Source organism: Hypanus sabinus, chromosome 32 (assembly GCF_030144855.1).
Source record: "Hypanus sabinus isolate sHypSab1 chromosome 32, sHypSab1.hap1, whole genome shotgun sequence".
In the NCBI taxonomy this organism is placed as follows: Eukaryota; Metazoa; Chordata; class Chondrichthyes; order Myliobatiformes; family Dasyatidae; genus Hypanus; species Hypanus sabinus.
Genome location: NC_082737.1, coordinates 1,014,130 through 1,032,637, shown reverse-complemented (window position 1 = coordinate 1,032,637; position 18,508 = coordinate 1,014,130). Strand labels below are relative to the sequence as shown.

Sequence of the window (18,508 nt, the reverse complement as noted above, 5' to 3'; positions counted from 1 at the left end):
AAACTCATCCAACATTTTCCTGTCAGTCCCCAAACAAAACCCACAGCGTTCTGTCAGAGCTCAAACTAGTCCCACACTCTCGTGTCAGTCCCTAAACTAATCGCACAATCTCCAGTCAGTCCTCAAACTGATCACACAGTCTCGTGTCAGTCCCCAAACTGATCCCACAATCTTGTGGCAGTCCCCAAACTGATCCCACACTCTCGTGTCAGTCCCCAAACTCATCCCACAACCTCGTGTCAGTCCCCAAACTCATCCCACACTCTTGTGACAGTCCCCAAACTCATCCCACAACCTCGTGTCAGTCCCCAAACTCATCCCGCACTCTTGTGACATCCGCAAACTCATCTCACACTCTCGTGTCAGTCCCCAAACTCATCCCACACTCTTGTGTCAGTCCCCAAACTAATCACACAACCTCGTGTCAGTCCTCAAAATAATCACACTGTCCATTGTCCGTAACAAAACTACTCCCACAGTTTCACGTGCATCACAAAACTAGACTCACACTCACGTATCACTCCCCAAACTCATCCAACATTTTCCTGTCAGTCCCCAAACAAAACCCACAGTGTTGTGTCAGAGCTCAAACTAGTCCCACACTCTCGTGTCAGTCCCTAAACTAATCGCACAATCTCCAGTCAGTCCTCAAACTGATCACACAGTCTCGTGTCAGTCCCCAAACTGATCCCACACTCATGTGGCAGTCCCCAAACTGATCCCACAGTCTCGTGTCAGTCCTCAAATTAATCCGACAGTCCATTGTCCGTCCCTAAACTACACCCGCAGTCTCGAGTGCGTCATAAAATTAATCTCACACTCTAGGGTCACTCCCCAAACCAATCCCACAATCTCGTGTAAGTCCACAAACAGATCATTCAGTCTCATGTCAGTCCCCAAACAGATCCCACTGCCTTGTGTCAGTCCCCAAATTAGTCCCACACACTTGTGTCAGTCCCCAAACTCATCCCACATTTTTGTGACAGTCCCCAAACTCATCCCACACTCTTGTGTCAGTCCCCAAACTCATCCCACAACCTCGTGTCAGTCCCCAAACTCATCCCACACTCTTGTGACAGTCCCCAAACTCATCCCACAACCTCGTGTCAGTCCCCAAACTCATCCCACACTCTTGTGACAGTCCGCAAACTCATCTCACACTCTCGTGTCAGTCCCCAAACTCATCCCACACTCTTGTGTCAGTCCCCAAACAAATCACACAGCCTCGTGTCAGTCCTCAAAATAATCACACTGTCCATTGTCCGTAACAAAACTACTCCCACAGTTTCACGTGCATCACAAAACTAGACTCACACTCACGTATCACTCCCCAAACTCATCCAACATTTTCCTGTCAGTCCCCAAACAAAACCCACAGCGTTGTGTCAAGAGCTCAAACTAGTCCCACACTCTCGTGTCAGTCCCTAAACTAATCGCACAATCTCCAGTCAGTCCTCAAACTGATCACACAGTCTCGTGTCAGTCCCCAAACTGATCCCACACTCTTGTGACAGTCCCCAAACTCATCCCACACTCTTGTGTCAGTCCCCAAACTCATCCCACAACCTCGTGTCAGTCCCCAAACACATCCCACACTCTTGTGACAGTCCCCAAACTCATCCCACAACCTTGTGTCAGTCCCCAAACTCATCCCACACTCTTGTGACAGTCCGCAAACTCATCTCACACTCTCGTGTCAGTCCCCAAACTCATCCCACACTCTTGTGTCAGTCCCCAAACTAATCACACAGCCTCGTGTCAGTCCTCAAAATAATCACACTGTCCATTGTCCGTAACAAAACTACTCCCACAGTTTCACGTGCATCACAAAACTAGACTCACACTCACGTATCACTCCCCAAACTCATCCAACATTTTCCTGTCAGTCCCCAAACAAATCCCACAGTGTTGTGTCAGAGCTCAAACTAGTCCCACACTCTCGTGTCAGTCCCTAAACTAATCGCACAATCTCCAGTCAGTCCTCAAACTGATCACACAGTCTCGTGTCAGTCCTCAAACTGATCACACAGTCTCGTGTCAGTCCCCAAACTGATCCCATACTCTTGTGGCAGTCCCCAAACTGTTCCCACACTCACGTGTCAGACCTCAAACTTACCCCACAGTCTCGTGTCTGTCCCCAAACTGATCCCACACTCTTGTGGCAGTCCCCAAACTGATCGCACAGTCTCGTGTCAGTCCTCAAATTAATCCGACAGTCCATTGTCCGTCCCTAAACTACACCCGCAGTCTCGAGTGCGTCATAAAATTAATCTCACACTCTAGGGTCAGTCCCCAAACCAATCCCACAATCTCGTGTCAGTCCACAAACAGATCATTCAGTCTCATGTCAGTCCCCAAACAGATCCCACTGCCTTGTGTCAGTCCCCAAATTAGTCCCACACACTTGTGTCAGTCCCCAAACTCATCCCACATTCTTGTGACAGTCCCCAAACTCATCCCACACTCTAGTGTCAGTCCCCAAACTCATCCCACAACCTCGTGTCTGTCCCCAAACTCATCCCACACTCTTGTGACAGTCACCAAACTCATCCCACAACCTCGTGTCAGTCCCCAAACTCATCCCACACTCTTGTGACAGTCCGCAAACTCATCTCACACTCTCGTGTCAGTCCCCAAACTCATCCCACACTCTTCTGTCAGTCCCCAAACAAATCACACAGCCTCGTGTCAGTCCTCAAAATAGTCACACTGTCCATTGTCCGTAACAAAACTACTCCCACAGTTTCACGTGCATCACAAAACTAGACTCACACTCACGTATCACTCCCCAAACTCATCCAACATTTTCCTGTCAGTTCCCAAACAAAACCCACAACGTTGTGTCAGAGCTCAAACTAGTCCCACACTCTCGTGTCAGTCCCTAAACTAATCGCACAATCTCCAGTCAGTCCTCAAACTGATCGCACAGTCTCGTGTCAGTCCCCAAACTGATCCCACACTCTTGTGGCAGTCCCCAAACTCATCCCACACTCTTGTGTCAGTCCCCAAACTCATCCCACAACCTCGTGTCAGTCCCAAAACTCATCCCACACTCTTGTGACAGTCACCAAACTAATCCCACAACCTCGTGTCAGTCCCCAAACTCATCCCGCACTCTTGTGGCAGTCCCCAAACTGATCCCACACTCTCGTGTCAGTCCTCAAATTAATCCGACAGTCCATTGTCCGTCCCTAAGCTACACCCGCAGTCTCAAGTGCGTCATAAAATTAATCTCACACTCTAGGGTCACTCCCCAAACCAATCCCACAATCTCGTGTCAGTCCACAAACAGATCATTCAGTCTCATGTCAGTCCCCAAACAGATCCCACTGCCTTGTGTCAGTCCCCAAATTAGTCCCACACACTTGTGTCAGTCCCCAAACTCATTCCACACTCTTGTGACAGTCCCCAAACTCATCCCACACTCTTGTGTCATTCCCCAAACTCATCCCACAACCTCGTGTCAGTCCCCAAACTCATCCCACACTCTTGTGACAGTCCGCAAACTCATCTCACACTCTCGTGTCAGTCCCCAAACTCATCCCACACTCTTGTGTCAGTCCCCAAACTAATCACACAGCCTCGTGTCAGTCCTCAAAATAATCACACTGTCCATTGTCCGTAACAAAACTACTCCCACAGTTTCACGTGCATCACAAAACTAGACTCACACTCACGTATCACTCCCCAAACTCATCCAACATTTTCCTGTCAGTCCCCAAACAAAACCCACAGTGTTGTGTCAGAGCTCAAACTAGTCCCACACTCTCGTGTCAGTCCCTAAACTAATCGCACAATCTCCAGTCAGTCCTCAAACTGATCACACAGACTCGTGTCAGTCCCCAAACTGATCCCACACTCTTGTGGCAGTCCCCAAACTGATCCCACAGTCTCGTGTCAGTCCTCAAATTAATCCGACAGTCCATTGTCCGTCCCTAAACTACACCCGCAGTCTCGAGTGCGTCATAAAATTAATCTCACACTCTAGGGTCAGTCCCCAAACCAATCCCACAATCTCGTGTCAGTCCACAAACAGATCATTCAGTCTCATGTCAGTCCCCAAACAGATCCCACTGCCTTGTGTCAGTCCCCAAATTAGTCCCACACACTTGTGTCAGTCCCCAAACTCATCCCACATTCTTGTGACAGTCCCCAAACTCATCCCACACTTTTGTGTCAGTCCCCAAACTCATCCCACAACCTCGTGTCAGTCCCCAAACTCATCCCACACTCTTGTGACAGTCCCCAAACTCATCCCACAACCTCGTGTCAGTCCCCAAACTCATCCCACACTCTTGTGACAGTCCGCAAACTCATCTCACACTCTCGTGTCAGTCCCCAAACTCATCGCACACTCTTGTGTCAGTCCCCAAACAAATCACACAGCCTCGTGTCAGTCCTCAAAATAATCACACTGTCCATTGTCCGTAACAAAACTACTCCCACAGTTTCACGTGCATCACAAAACTAGACTCACACTCACGTATCACTCCCCAAACTCATCCAACATTTTCCTGTCAGTCCCCAAACAAAACCCACAGCGTTCTGTCAGAGCTCAAACTAGTCCCACACTCTCGTGTCAGTCCCTAAACTAATCGCACAATCTCCAGTCAGTCCTCAAACTGATCACACAGTCTCGTGTCAGTCCCCAAACTGATCCCACAATCTTGTGGCAGTCCCCAAACTGATCCCACACTCTCGTGTCAGTCCTCAAACTTACCCCACAGTCTCGTGTCTGTCCCCAAACTAATCCCACAGCCTGGTGTTAGTCCCCAAACTAATCCCACAACATCGTGTCAGTCCCCAAACTCATCCCGCACTCTTGTGACAGTCCGCAAACTCATCTCACACTCTCGTGTCAGTCCCCAAACTCATCCCACACTCTTGTGTCAGTCCCCAAACTAATCACACAGCCTCGTGTCAGTCCTCAAAATAATCACACTGTCCATTGTCCGTAACAAAACTACTCCCACAGTTTCACGTGCATCACAAAACGAGACTCACACTCACGTATCATTCCCCAAACTCATCCAACATTTTCCTGTCAGTCCCCAAACAAATCCCACAGTGTTGTGTCAGAGCTCAAACTAGTCCCACACTCTCGTGTCAGTCCCTAAACTAATCGCACAATCTCCAGTCAGTCCTCAAACTGATCACACAGTCTCGTGTCAGTCCCCAAACTGATCCCACACTCTTGTGGCAGTCCCCAAACTGATCCCAAACTCTCGTGTCAGTCCTCAAATTAATCCAACAGTCCATTGTCCGTCCCTAAACTACACCCGCAGTCTCGAGTGCGTCATAAAATTACTCTCACACTCTACGGTCAGTCCCCAAACCAATCCCACAATCTCGTGTCAGTCCACAAACAGATCATTCAGTCTCATGTCAGTCCCCAAACAGATCCCACTGCCTTGTGTCAGTCCCCAAATTAGTCCCACACACTTGTGTCAGTCCCCAAACTCATCCCACACTCTTGTGACTGTCCCAAAACTCATCCCACACTCTTGTGTCAGTCCCCAAACTCATCCCACAACCTCGTGTCAGTTCCCAAACACATCCCACACTCTTGTGACAGTCCCCAAACTCATCCCACAACCTCGTGTCAGTCCCCAAACTCATCCCACACTCTTGTGACAGTCCGCAAACTCATCTCACACTCTCGTGTCGGTCCCCAAACTCATCCCACACTCTTGTGTCAGTCCCCAAACTAATCACACAGCCTCGTGTCAGTCCTCAAAATAATCACACTGTCCATTGTCCGTAACAAAACTACTCCCACAGTTTCACGTGCATCACAAAACTAGACTCACACTCACGTATCACTCCCCAAACTCATCCAACAATTTCCTGTCAGTCCCCAAACAAATCCCACAGTGTTGTGTCAGAGCTCAAACTGGTCCCACACTCTCGTGTCAGTCCCTAAACTAATCGCACAATCTCCAGTCAGTCCTCAAACTGATCACACAGTCTCGTGTCAGTCCCCAAACTGATCCCACACTCTTGTGGCAGTCCCCAAACTGATCCCACACTCTCGTGTCAGTCCTCAAATTAATCCAACAGTCCATTGTCCGTCCCTAAACTACACCCGCAGTCTCGAGTGCGTCATAAAATTACTCTCACACTCTACGGTCAGTCCCCAAACCAATCCCACAATCTCGTGTCAGTCCACAAACAGATCATTCAGTCTCATGTCAGTCCCCAAACAGATCCCACTGCCTTGTGTCAGTCCCCAAATTAGTCCCACACACTTGTGTCAGTCCCCAAACTCATCCCACACTCTTGTGACTGTCCCCAAACTCATCCCACACTCTTGTGTCAGTCCCCAAACTCATCCCACAACCTCGTGTCAGTCCCCAAACACATCCCACACTCTTGTGACAGTCCGCAAACTCATCTCACACTCTCGTGTCGGTCCCCAAACTCATCCCACACTCTTGTGTCAGTCCCCAAACTAATCACACAGCCTCGTGTCAGTCCTCAAAATAATCACACTGTCCATTGTCCGTAACAAAACTACTCCCACAGTTTCACGTGCATCACAAAACTAGACTCACACTCACGTATCACTCCCCAAACTCATCCAACATTTTCCTGTCAGTCCCCAAACAAATCCCACAGTGTTGTGTCAGAGCTCAAACTAGTCCCACACTCTCGTGTCAGTCCCTAAACTAATCGCACAATCTCCAGTCAGTCCTCAAACTGATCACACAGTCTCGTGGCAGTCCCCAAACTGATCCCACACTCTCGTGTCAGTCCTCAAATTAATCCGACAGTCCATTGTCCGTCCCTAAACTACACCCGCAGTCTCGAGTGCGTCATAAAATTAATCTCACACTCTAGGGTCAGTCCCCAAACCAATCCCACAATCTCGTGTCAGTCCACAAACAGATCATTCAGTCTCATGTCAGTCCCCAAACAGATCCCACTGCCTTGTGTCAGTCCCCAAATTAGTCCCACACACTTGTGTCAGTCCCCAAACTCATCCCACACTCTTGTGACAGTCCCCAAACTCATCCCACACTCTTGTGTCATTCCCCAAACTCATCCCACAACCTCGTGTCAGTCCCCAAACTCATCCCACAACCTCGTGTCAGTGCCCAAACTCATCCCACACTCTTGTGACAGTCCGCAAACTCATCTCACACTCTCGTGTCAGTCCCCAAACTCATCCCACACTCTTGTGTCAGTCCCCAAACTAATCACACAGCCTCGTGTCAGTCCTCAAAATAATCACACTGTCCATTGTCCGTAACAAAACTTCTCCCACAGTTTCACGTGCATCACAAAACTAGACTCACACTCACGTATCACTCCCCAAACTCATCCAACATTTTCCTGTCAGTCCCCAAACAAAACCCACAGTGTTGTGTCAGAGCTCAAACTAGTCCCACACTCTCGTGTCAGTCCCTAAACTAATCGCACAATCTCCAGTCAGTCCTCAAACTGATCACACAGTCTCGTGTCAGTCCCCAAACTGATCCCATACTCTTGTGGCAGTCCCCAAACTGATCCCACACTCACGTGTCAGTCCTCAAACTTACCCCACAGTCTCGTGTCTGTCCCCAAACTAATCCCACAGCCTTGTGTTAGTCCCCAAACTAATCCCACAACCTCGTGTCAGTCCCCAAACTCATCCCGCACTCTTGTGACAGTCCGCAAACTCATCTCACACTCTCGTGTCAGTCCCCAAACTCATCCCACACTCTTGTGTCAGTCCTCAAACTAATCACACAACCTCGTGTCAGTCCTCAAAATAATCACACTGTCCATTGTCCGTAACAAAACTACTCCCACAGTTTCACGTGCATCACAAAACTAGACTCACACTCACGTATCACTCCCCAAACTCATCCAACATTTTCCTGTCAGTCCCCAAACAAAACCCACAGCGTTGTGTCAGAGCTCAAACTAGTCCCACACTCTCGTGTCAGTCCCTAAACTAATCGCACAATCTCCAGTCAGTCCTCAAACTGATCACAGTCTCGTGTCAGTCCCCAAACTGATCCCACACTCTTGTGACAGTCCCCAAACTCATCCCACACTCTTGTGTCAATCCCCAAACTCATCCCACAACCTCGTGTCAGTCCCCAAACACATCCCTCACTCTTGTGACAGTCCCCAAACTCATCCCACAACCTCGTGTCAGTCCCCAAACTCATCCCACATTCTTGTGACAGTCCCCAAACTCATCCCACACTCTTGTGTCAGTCCCCAAACTCATCCCACAACCTCGTGTCAGTCCCCAAACTCATCCCACACTCTTGTGACAGTCACCAAACTCATCCCACAACCTCGTGTCAGTCCCCAAACTCATCCCACACTCTTGTGACAGTCCGCAAACTCATCTCACACTCTCGTGTCGGTCCCCAAACTCATCCCACACTCTTGTGTCAGTCCCCAAACAAATCACACAGCCTCGTGTCAGTCCTCAAAATAATCACACTGTCCATTGTCCGTAACAAAACTACTCCCACAGTTTCACGTGCATCACAAAACTAGACTCACACTCACGTATCACTCCCCAAACTCATCCAACATTTTCCTGTCAGTCCCCAAACAAAACCCACAGCGTTGTGTCAGAGCTCAAACTAGTCCCACACTCTCGTGTCAGTCCCTAAACTAATCGCACAATCTCCAGTCAGTCCTCAAACTGATCACACAGTCTCGTGTCAGTCCCCAAACTGACCCCACACTCTTGTGGCAGTCCCCAAACTCATCCCACACTCTTGTGTCCGTCCCCAAACTCATCCCACACTCTTGTGACAGTCACCAAACTAATCCCACAACCTCGTGTCAGTCCCCAAACTCATCCCGCACTCTTGTGACAGTCCGCAAACTCATCTCACACTCTCGTGTCAGTCCCCAAACTCATCCCACACTCTTGTGTCAGTCCCCAAACTAATCACACAGCCTCGTGTCAGTCCTCAAAATAATCACACTGTCCATTGTCCGTAACAAAACTACTCCCACAGTTTCACGTGCATCACAAAACTAGACTCACACTCACTTATCATTCCCCAAACTCATCCAACATTTTCCTGTCAGTCCCCAAACAAATCCCACAGTGTTGTGTCAGAGCTCAAACTAGTCCCACACTCTCGTGTCAGTCCCTAAACTAATCGCACAATCTCCAGTCAGTCCTCAAACTGATCACACAGTCTCGTGTCAGTCCCCAAACTGATCCCACACTCTTGTGGCAGTCCCCAAACTGATCCCACACTCTCGTGTCAGTCCTCAAATTAATCCAACAGTCCATTGTCCGTCCCTAAACTACACCCGCAGTCTCGAGTGCGTCATAAAATTAATCTCACACTCTAGGGTCAGTCCCCAAACCAATCCCACAATCTCGTGTCAGTCCACAAACAGATCATTCAGTCTCATGTCAGTCCCCAAACAGATCCCACTGCCTTGTGTCAGTCCCCAAATTAGTCCCACACACTTGTGTCAGTCCCCAAACTCATCCCACACTCTTGTGACAGTCCCCAAACTCATCCCACAACCTCGTGTCAGTCCCCAAACACATCCCACACTCTTGTGACAGTCCCCAAACTCATCCCACAACCTCGTGTCAGTCCCCAAACTCATCCCACACTCTTGTGACAGTCCGCAAACTCATCTCACACTCTCGTGTCAGTCCCCAAACTCATCCCACACTCTTGTGTCAGTCCCCAAACTAATCACACAGCCTCGTGTCAGTCCTCAAAATAATCACTCTGTCCATTGTCCGTAACAAAACTACTCCCACAGTTTCACGTGCATCACAAAACTAGACTCACACTCACGTATCACTCCCCAAACTCATCCAACATTTTCCTGTCAGTCCCCAAACAAAACCCACAGTGTTGTGTCAGAGCTCAAACTAGTCCCACACTCTCGTGTCAGTCCCTAAACTAATCGCACAATCTCCAGTCAGTCCTCAAACTGATCACACAGTCTCGTGTCAGTCCCCAAACTGATCCCATACTCTTGTGGCAGTCCCCAAACTGATCCCACACTCTCGTGTCAGTCCTCAAACTTACCCCACAGTCTCGTGTCTGTCCCCAAACTAATCCCACAGCCTTGTGTTAGTCCCCAAACTAATCCCACAACCTCGTGTCAGTCCCCAAACTCATCCCGCACTCTTGTGACAGTCCGCAAACTCATCTCACACTCTCGTGTCAGTCCCCAAACTCATCCCACACTCTTGTGTCAGTCCCCAAACTAATCACACAACCTCGTGTCAGTCCTCAAAATAATCACACTGTCCATTGTCCGTAACAAAACTACTCCCACAGTTTCACGTGCATCACAAAACTAGACTCACACTCTCGTATCACTCCCAAAACTCATCCAACATTTTCCTGTCAGTCCCCAAACAAATCCCACAGTGTTGTGTCAGAGCTCAAACTAGTCCCACACTCTCGTGTCAGTCCCTAAACTAATCGCACAATCTCCAGTCAGTCCTCAAACTGATCACACAGTCTCGTGTCAGTCCCCAAACTGATCCCACACTCTTGTGGCAGTCCCCAAACTGATCCCACACTCTCGTGTCAGTCCTCAAATTAATCCAACAGTCCATTGTCCGTCCCTAAACTACACCCGCAGTCTCGAGTGCGTCATAAAATTAATCTCAGACTCTAGGGTCACTCCCCAAACCAATCCCACAATCTCGTGTCAGTCCACAAACAGATCATTCAGTCTCATGTCAGTCCCCAAACAGATCCCACTGCCTTGTGTCAGTCCCCAAATTAGTCCCACACACTTGTGTCAGTCCCCAAACTCATCCCACACTCTTGTGTCAGTCCCGAAACTCATCCCACAACCTCGTGTCAGTCCCCAAACTCATCCCACACTCTTGTGACAGTCCCCAAACTCATCCCACACTCTTGTGACAGTCCGCAAACTCATCTCACACTCTCGTGTCAGTCCCCAAACTCATACCACACTCTTGTGTCAGTCCCCAAACTAATCACACAGCCTCGTGTCAGTCCCCAAACTGATCCCACACTCCTGTGGCAGTCCACAAACTGATCCCGCACTCTCGTGTCAGTCCCTAAACTAATCGCACAATCTCCAGTCAGTCCTCAAACTGATCACACAGTCTCGTGTCAGTCCCCAAACTGATCCCACACTCTTGTGGCAGTCCCCAAACTGATCCCACACTCTCGTGTCAGTCCTCAAACATACCCCACAGTCTCGTGTCTGTCCCCAAACTAATCCCACAGCCTTGTGTTAGTCCCCAAACTAATCCCACAACCTCGTGTCAGTCCCCAAACTCATCCCGCACTCTTGTGACAGTCCGCAAACTCATCTCACACTCTCGTGTCAGTCCCCAAACTCATCCCACGCTCTTGTGTCAGTCCCCAAACTAATCACACAGCCTCGTGTCAGTCCTCAAAATAATCACACTGTCCATTGTCCGTAACAAAACTACTCCCACAGTTTCACGTGCATCACAAAACTAGACTCACACTCACGTATCATTCCCCAAACTCATCCAACATTTTCCTGTCAGTCCCCAAACAAATCCCACAGTGTTGTGTCAGAGCTCAAACTAGTCCCACACTCTCGTGTCAGTCCCTAAACTAATCGCACAATCTCCAGTCAGTCCTCAAACTGATCACACAGTCTCGTGTCAGTCCCCAAACTGATCCCACACTCTTGTGGCAGTCCCCAAACTGATCCCACACTCTCGTGTCAGTCCTCAAATTAATCCAACAGTCCATTGTCCGTCCCTAAACTACACCCGCAGTCTCGAGTGCGTCATAAAATTAATCTCACACTCTAGGGTCAGTCCCCAAACCAATCCCACAATCTCGTGTCAGTCCACAAACAGATCATTCAGTCTCATGTCAGTCCCCAAACAGATCCCACTGCCTTGTGTCAGTCCCCAAATTAGTCCCACACACTTGTGTCAGTCCCCAAACTCATCCCACACTCTTGTGACAGTCCCCAAACTCATCCCACACTCTTGTGTCAGTCCCCAAACTCATCCCACAACCTCGTGTCAGTCCCCAAACACATCCCACACTCTTGTGACAGTCCCCAAACTCATCCCACAACCTCGTGTCAGTCCCCAAACTCATCCCACACACTTGTGTCAGTCCCCAAACTCATCCCACACTCTTGTGACAGTCCCCAAACTCATCCCACACTCTTGTGTCATTCCCCAAACTCATCCCACAACCTCGTGTCAGTCCCCAAACTCATCCCACACTCTTGTGACAGTCCGCACTCATCTCACACTCTCGTGTCAGTCCCCAAACTCATCCCACACTCTTGTGTCAGTCCCCAAACTAATCACACAGCCTCGTGTCAGTCCTCAAACTCATCCCACACTCTTGTGACAGTCCCCAAACTCATCCCACACTCTTGTGACAGTCCCCAAACTCATCCCACACTCTTGTGTCAGTCCCCAAAATCATCCCACACTCTTGTGACAGTCCCCAAACTCATCCCACACTCTTGTGTCAGTCCCCAAACTAATCATACAGTCTCGTGTCAGTCCCCGAACTGATCCCATACTCTTGTGACAGTCCCCAAACTCATCCCACACTCTTGTGACAGTCCCCAAACTCATCCCACACTCTTGTGACAGTCCCCAAACTCATCCCACACTCTTGTGACAGTCCCCAAACTCATCCCACACTCTTGTGACAGTCCCCAAACTCATCCCACACTCTCGTGTCAGTCCCCAAACTGATCCCATACTCTTGTGGCAGTCCCCAAACTGATCCCACACTCACGTGTCAGTCCTCAAACTTACCCCACAGTCTCGTGTCTGTCCCCAAACTAATCCCACAGCCTTGTGTTAGTCCCCAAACTAATCCCACAACCTCGTGTCAGTCCCCAAACTCATCCCGCACTCTTGTGACAGTCCGCAAACTCATCTCACACTCTCGTGTCAGTCCCCAAACTCATCCCACACTCTTGTGTCAGTCCTCAAACTAATCACACAACCTCGTGTCAGTCCTCAAAATAATCACACTGTCCATTGTCCGTAACAAAACTACTCCCACAGTTTCACGTGCATCACAAAACTAGACTCACACTCACGTATCACTCCCCAAACTCATCCAACATTTTCCTGTCAGTCCCCAAACAAAACCCACAGCGTTGTGTCAGAGCTCAAACTAGTCCCACACTCTCGTGTCAGTCCCTAAACTAATCGCACAATCTCCAGTCAGTCCTCAAACTGATCACAGTCTCGTGTCAGTCCCCAAACTGATCCCACACTCTTGTGACAGTCCCCAAACTCATCCCACACTCTTGTGTCAATCCCCAAACTCATCCCACAACCTCGTGTCAGTCCCCAAACACATCCCACACTCTTGTGACAGTCCCCAATCTCATCCCACAACCTCGTGTCAGTCCCCAACCTCATCCCACATTCTTGTGACAGTCCCCAAACTCATCCCACACTCTTGTGTCAGTCCCCAAACTCATCCCACAACCTCGTGTCAGTCCCCAAACTCATCCCACACTCTTGTGACAGTCACCAAACTCATCCCACAACCTCGTGTCAGTCCCCAAACTCATCCCACACTCTTGTGACAGTCCGCAAACTCATCTCACACTCTCGTGTCGGTCCCCAAACTCATCCCACACTCTTGTGTCAGTCCCCAAACAAATCACACAGCCTCGTGTCAGTCCTCAAAATAATCACACTGTCCATTGTCCGTAACAAAACTACTCCCACAGTTTCACGTGCATCACAAAACTAGACTCACACTCACGTATCACTCCCCAAACTCATCCAACATTTTCCTGTCAGTCCCCAAACAAAACCCACAGCGTTGTGTCAGAGCTCAAACTAGTCCCACACTCTCGTGTCAGTCCCTAAACTAATCGCACAATCTCCAGTCAGTCCTCAAACTGATCACACAGTCTCGTGTCAGTCCCCAAACTGATCCCACACTCTTGTGGCAGTCCCCAAACTCATCCCACACTCTTGTGTCCGTCCCCAAACTCATCCCACACTCTTGTGACAGTCACCAAACTAATCCCACAACCTCGTGTCAGTCCCCAAACTCATCCCGCACTCTTGTGACAGTCCGCAAACTCATCTCACACTCTCGTGTCAGTCCCCAAACTCATCCCACACTCTTGTGTCAGTCCCCAAACTAATCACACAGCCTCGTGTCAGTCCTCAAAATAATCACACTGTCCATTGTCCGTAACAAAACTACTCCCACAGTTTCACGTGCATCACAAAACTAGACTCACACTCACGTATCATTCCCCAAACTCATCCAACATTTTCCTGTCAGTCCCCAAACAAATCCCACAGTGTTGTGTCAGAGCTCAAACTAGTCCCACACTCTCGTGTCAGTCCCTAAACTAATCGCACAATCTCCAGTCAGTCCTCAAACTGATCACACAGTCTCGTGTCAGTCCCCAAACTGATCCCACACTCTTGTGGCAGTCCCCAAACTGATCCCACACTCTCGTGTCAGTCCTCAAATTAATCCAACAGTCCATTGTCCGTCCCTAAACTACACCCGCAGTCTCGAGTGCGTCATAAAATTAATCTCACACTCTAGGGTCAGTCCCCAAACCAATCCCACAATCTCGTGTCAGTCCACAAACAGATCATTCAGTCTCATGTCAGTCCCCAAACAGATCCCACTGCCTTGTGTCAGTCCCCAAATTAGTCCCACACACTTGTGTCAGTCCCCAAACTCATCCCACACTCTTGTGACAGTCCCCAAACTCATCCCACACTCTTGTGTCAGTCCCCAAACTCATCCCACAACCTCGTGTCAGTCCCCAAACACATCCCACACTCTTGTGACAGTCCCCAAACTCATCCCACAACCTCGTGTCAGTCCCCAAACTCATCCCACACACTTGTGTCAGTCCCCAAACTCATCCCACACTCTTGTGACAGTCCCCAAACTCATCCCACACTCTTGTGTCATTCCCCAAACTCATCCCACAACCTCGTGTCAGTCCCCAAACTCATCCCACACTCTTGTGACAGTCCGCACACTCATCTCACACTCTCGTGTCAGTCCCCAAACTCATCCCACACTCTTGTGTCAGTCCCCAAACTAATCACACAGCCTCGTGTCAGTCCTCAAACTCATCCCACACTCTTGTGACAGTCCCCAAACTCATCCCACACTCTTGTGACAGTCCCCAAACTCATCCCACACTCTTGTGTCAGTCCCCAAAATCATCCCACACTCTTGTGACAGTCCCCAAACTCATCCCACACTCTTGTGTCAGTCCCCAAACTAATCATACAGTCTCGTGTCAGTCCCCGAACTGATCCCATACTCTTGTGACAGTCCCCAAACTCATCCCACACTCTTGTGACAGTCCCCAAACTCATCCCACACTCTTGTGACAGTCCCCAAACTCATCCCACACTCTTGTGACAGTCCCCAAACTCATCCCACACTCTTGTGACAGTCCCCAAACTCATCCCACACTCTTGTGTCACTCCCCAAAATCATCCCACACTCTTGTGACAGTCCCCAAACTCATCCCACACTCTTGTGTCAGTCCCCAAACACATCTCACATTCTCATGTCCATCACGAAACTAATCTCACATTCTCGTGTAAATCGCCATACTGATCCCTCAGTCTCATGCCAGTCCCAAAACTAAACTCAACGTCTTGTGTCTGTCCCCAAACTACTCCCACAGCCTCGTGTCAGTCCCCAAACTAATCCTACAGTCTCGTGTCAGACCCCATAGTATTCCCAGACTCTCATGTCAGTCACCAAACTAATCGCATATTTTCCTGTCAATCCCCACACAAATCCCACATTCTAATGTCAGTCCCCAAACTGTTCTGTCAGTCTCGTGTCAATCCCTTAACTGACCCCAGAGTCTCGTGTCAGTCCCCAAACTAATCCGACAGTCTCGTTTCAGTCTCCAAACAAATCCAACAGTGTCATGTCAGTCCTCAAACTAATCCCACAGTCTCCTGTCTGTCTCCACAGATTTACCAGACTCTACTTTCAGTCCACAAACTAATCTGTCAGTCTCGTGTCTGTCTCCAAACTGATCTCATGGTCTCGTATCAGTCCCCAAACAGATTTCACGGTCTTGTGTCTATCACAAAACTAATCTCACACTCTCGTGTAAGTCCCCAAACTGATCCCTCTGTCTCGTGTTAGTCCTCAAATTAATCCAACAGTCCATTCTCCATCCCAAAACTACTCCTAGTCTTGTATCTGTCCCCAAACTACTCCATCAGCTTCATGTCAGTCCCAAAACTAATCTCAGTCTTGTGAAAATCACCTAACTGATCCAAGAGTCGCGTGTCAGTCCCCAAGCTAATCCGTCACTCTCTTGTCTGTCCCCAAACTACTCCCACAGCCTTGTGTTAGTCCCCAAACTAATCCCACACTCTTGTGTCAGTCCTCAAAATGATACGACATTCACCGTCTCAGTCCCCAATCTACCAGTCACGTGTCAGACCCCATAGTATTCCCAGACTCTCGTGTCAATCCCCAAACTAATCCGTCACTCTCTTGTCTGTCCCCAAACTACTCCCACAGTCTCGTGTCAGTCCTCAAATTAATCCGACAGTCCATTCTCCGTCCCTAAACTACACCCGCAGTCTCGTGTGCGTCATAAACTTAATCTTACACTCTCGGGTCAGTCCCCAAACAAATCCCACATTCTCGTGTCAGTCCACAAACTAATCATTCAGTCCCATGTCAGTCCCCAAACAGATCCCACTGCCTTGTGTCAGTCCCCAAATTAGTCCCACACACTTGTGTCAGTCCCCAAAATCATCCCACACTCTTGTGACAGTCCCCAAACTCATCCCACACTCTTGTGACAGTCCCCAAACTCATCCCACACTCTTGTGACAGTCCCCAAACTCATCCCACACTCTTGTGTCAGTCCCCAAACTAATCCCACACTCTTGTGTCAGTCCCCAAACTCATCACACACTCTTGTGACAGTCCCCAAACTCATCCCACTCTTGTGTCAGTCCCCAAACTCATCCCACACTCTTGTGTCAGTCCCCAAACTCATCCCACACTCTTGTGTCAGTCCCCAAACTCATCCCACACTCTTGTGACAGTCCCCAAACTCATCCCACAACCTCGTGTCTGTCCCCAAACTAATCCCACAGTCTCGTGTCTGTCCCCAAACTGATCCCAGAGTCTCGTGTCAGTCCCCAAACAGAAATGTGGAGGCATTTTCAGCAGCACTTGCGTGGGGTTCTGGATAGGTTTGCCCAATTAGGGCTGAGAAAGGATGGTAGGGTGAAGGAACCGTAGTGAACATGTAGTGAAGAGGAAGAAAGAAGCTGATTCAGGAAGCAAGGGTCGAAGAGGACTTGTGAAGAGTTATAAGGTAGGCAGGATGGAACTAAAGAGCAGAATTAGGCGGGCCTTAAAGCCCCAGAGTGTTCTGGATGTATGCAGAGAAGAAGAGGACAGGCAGAGTGAGGGGAGAACCAGTCAGCGATAGAAAACATGTTTCTGGAGTTGGGGGAGGTACGTCCGGTCCTTAAAGAAGCTTTTACTTCACGATTCACAACGTGGGGCTCACAGACCTCTCGGTTAAAGGTTGGGAACTGCTGACTGAGAGGGATCTTGACTTTTGTGAGGACAAAGTGAAGCAGGTTCATATGGTCTTTTAGAGAGCTCCTGTACCCCTTCACCCCTGAACAAGCTTCCCCATTTAAAACTATGTCTCTCCACAGCCCTCTGCCCATTTGCTTTGTCAACTCCAGATGTAACACGAGATCTGAATCCACTCTAAGGAAATTTGATCTCACAAAAGGTTGTACAAACGCGAGTCTTTCACTGACCTCCCCGCCCCCCACACACCCTACCTTCCCAATCTGCACTCGCAGCCCTGAAGATGACAGTTGTTCCCAGACTCTGGGGCTCTGTAACAAACACAATGTTAACAGCAAGATTAGACAGTAATTGAGACGAAGGGAGAATCGTTGCTTCCTGATCCACGGGATCAAATCCTCCCTTGTTTACAACTTTAATTAATGCCGGGACCCATTCTCCCCGGGTCACCGTGCCCCACTTTTTGCCATCCTCCCTCCCACTCCGGCCACACCCCCACCCACACCTTAACCTCTCCCTGCTCACAGACAATGATCATTTTCGCCCTCTCTCTCTCCCAGCTCAGGGAAACACAACTAACCGATCCCACAGCCCCGGCACGAGTGCAAAAACTAAAACCGGGGCTGCCCGAAGGCTCCGGCAGAGCTCAACGCCGGCCCCGTCCCACTGCAACCGGTCCCGTATTAACACTGACCCGAAATCACCCCCGTCCTCAAGGCCGCCCGAACAGGAACAGCACCGCGCTTGCGCGTCAGGAAGGGAACCCGCGGCGCCACGCTTGGTCAGAGGCGTCCACAGCGCCACCCGTGGCCGGAGGTCCCCATAGCGCCACATCCCGCGGCCGGAGAAAGAACGCCTGCCGCTTTCACTAGGACGCCGTCGACCTCCACATCATAGGACACTCAAAGCAGCTGCGCAGGTTGACTCTGGTTAAGAAGGCTACGGTGTATTGGCCTTCATCAATCGTGGAATTG

At 49.6% G+C, this 18,508-nt stretch overlaps 1 long non-coding RNA gene across 1 annotated transcript in view; it reads right to left on the bottom strand.

The window, feature by feature from the left end:
- LOC132384398 (uncharacterized) overlaps window positions 1-18,308 on the bottom strand; it is a 73,724-nt gene extending 55,416 nt beyond the window's left edge. Inside the window, exons 1-2 of the long non-coding RNA XR_009508868.1 lie at window positions 18,229-18,308; window positions 17,789-17,845 (exon numbers count right to left, since the gene is read on the bottom strand). This is a non-coding gene — a long non-coding RNA (uncharacterized LOC132384398). The remainder of the gene's footprint in view (window positions 1-17,788; window positions 17,846-18,228) is intronic.
- Window positions 18,309-18,508: the final 200 nt, after the last annotated feature.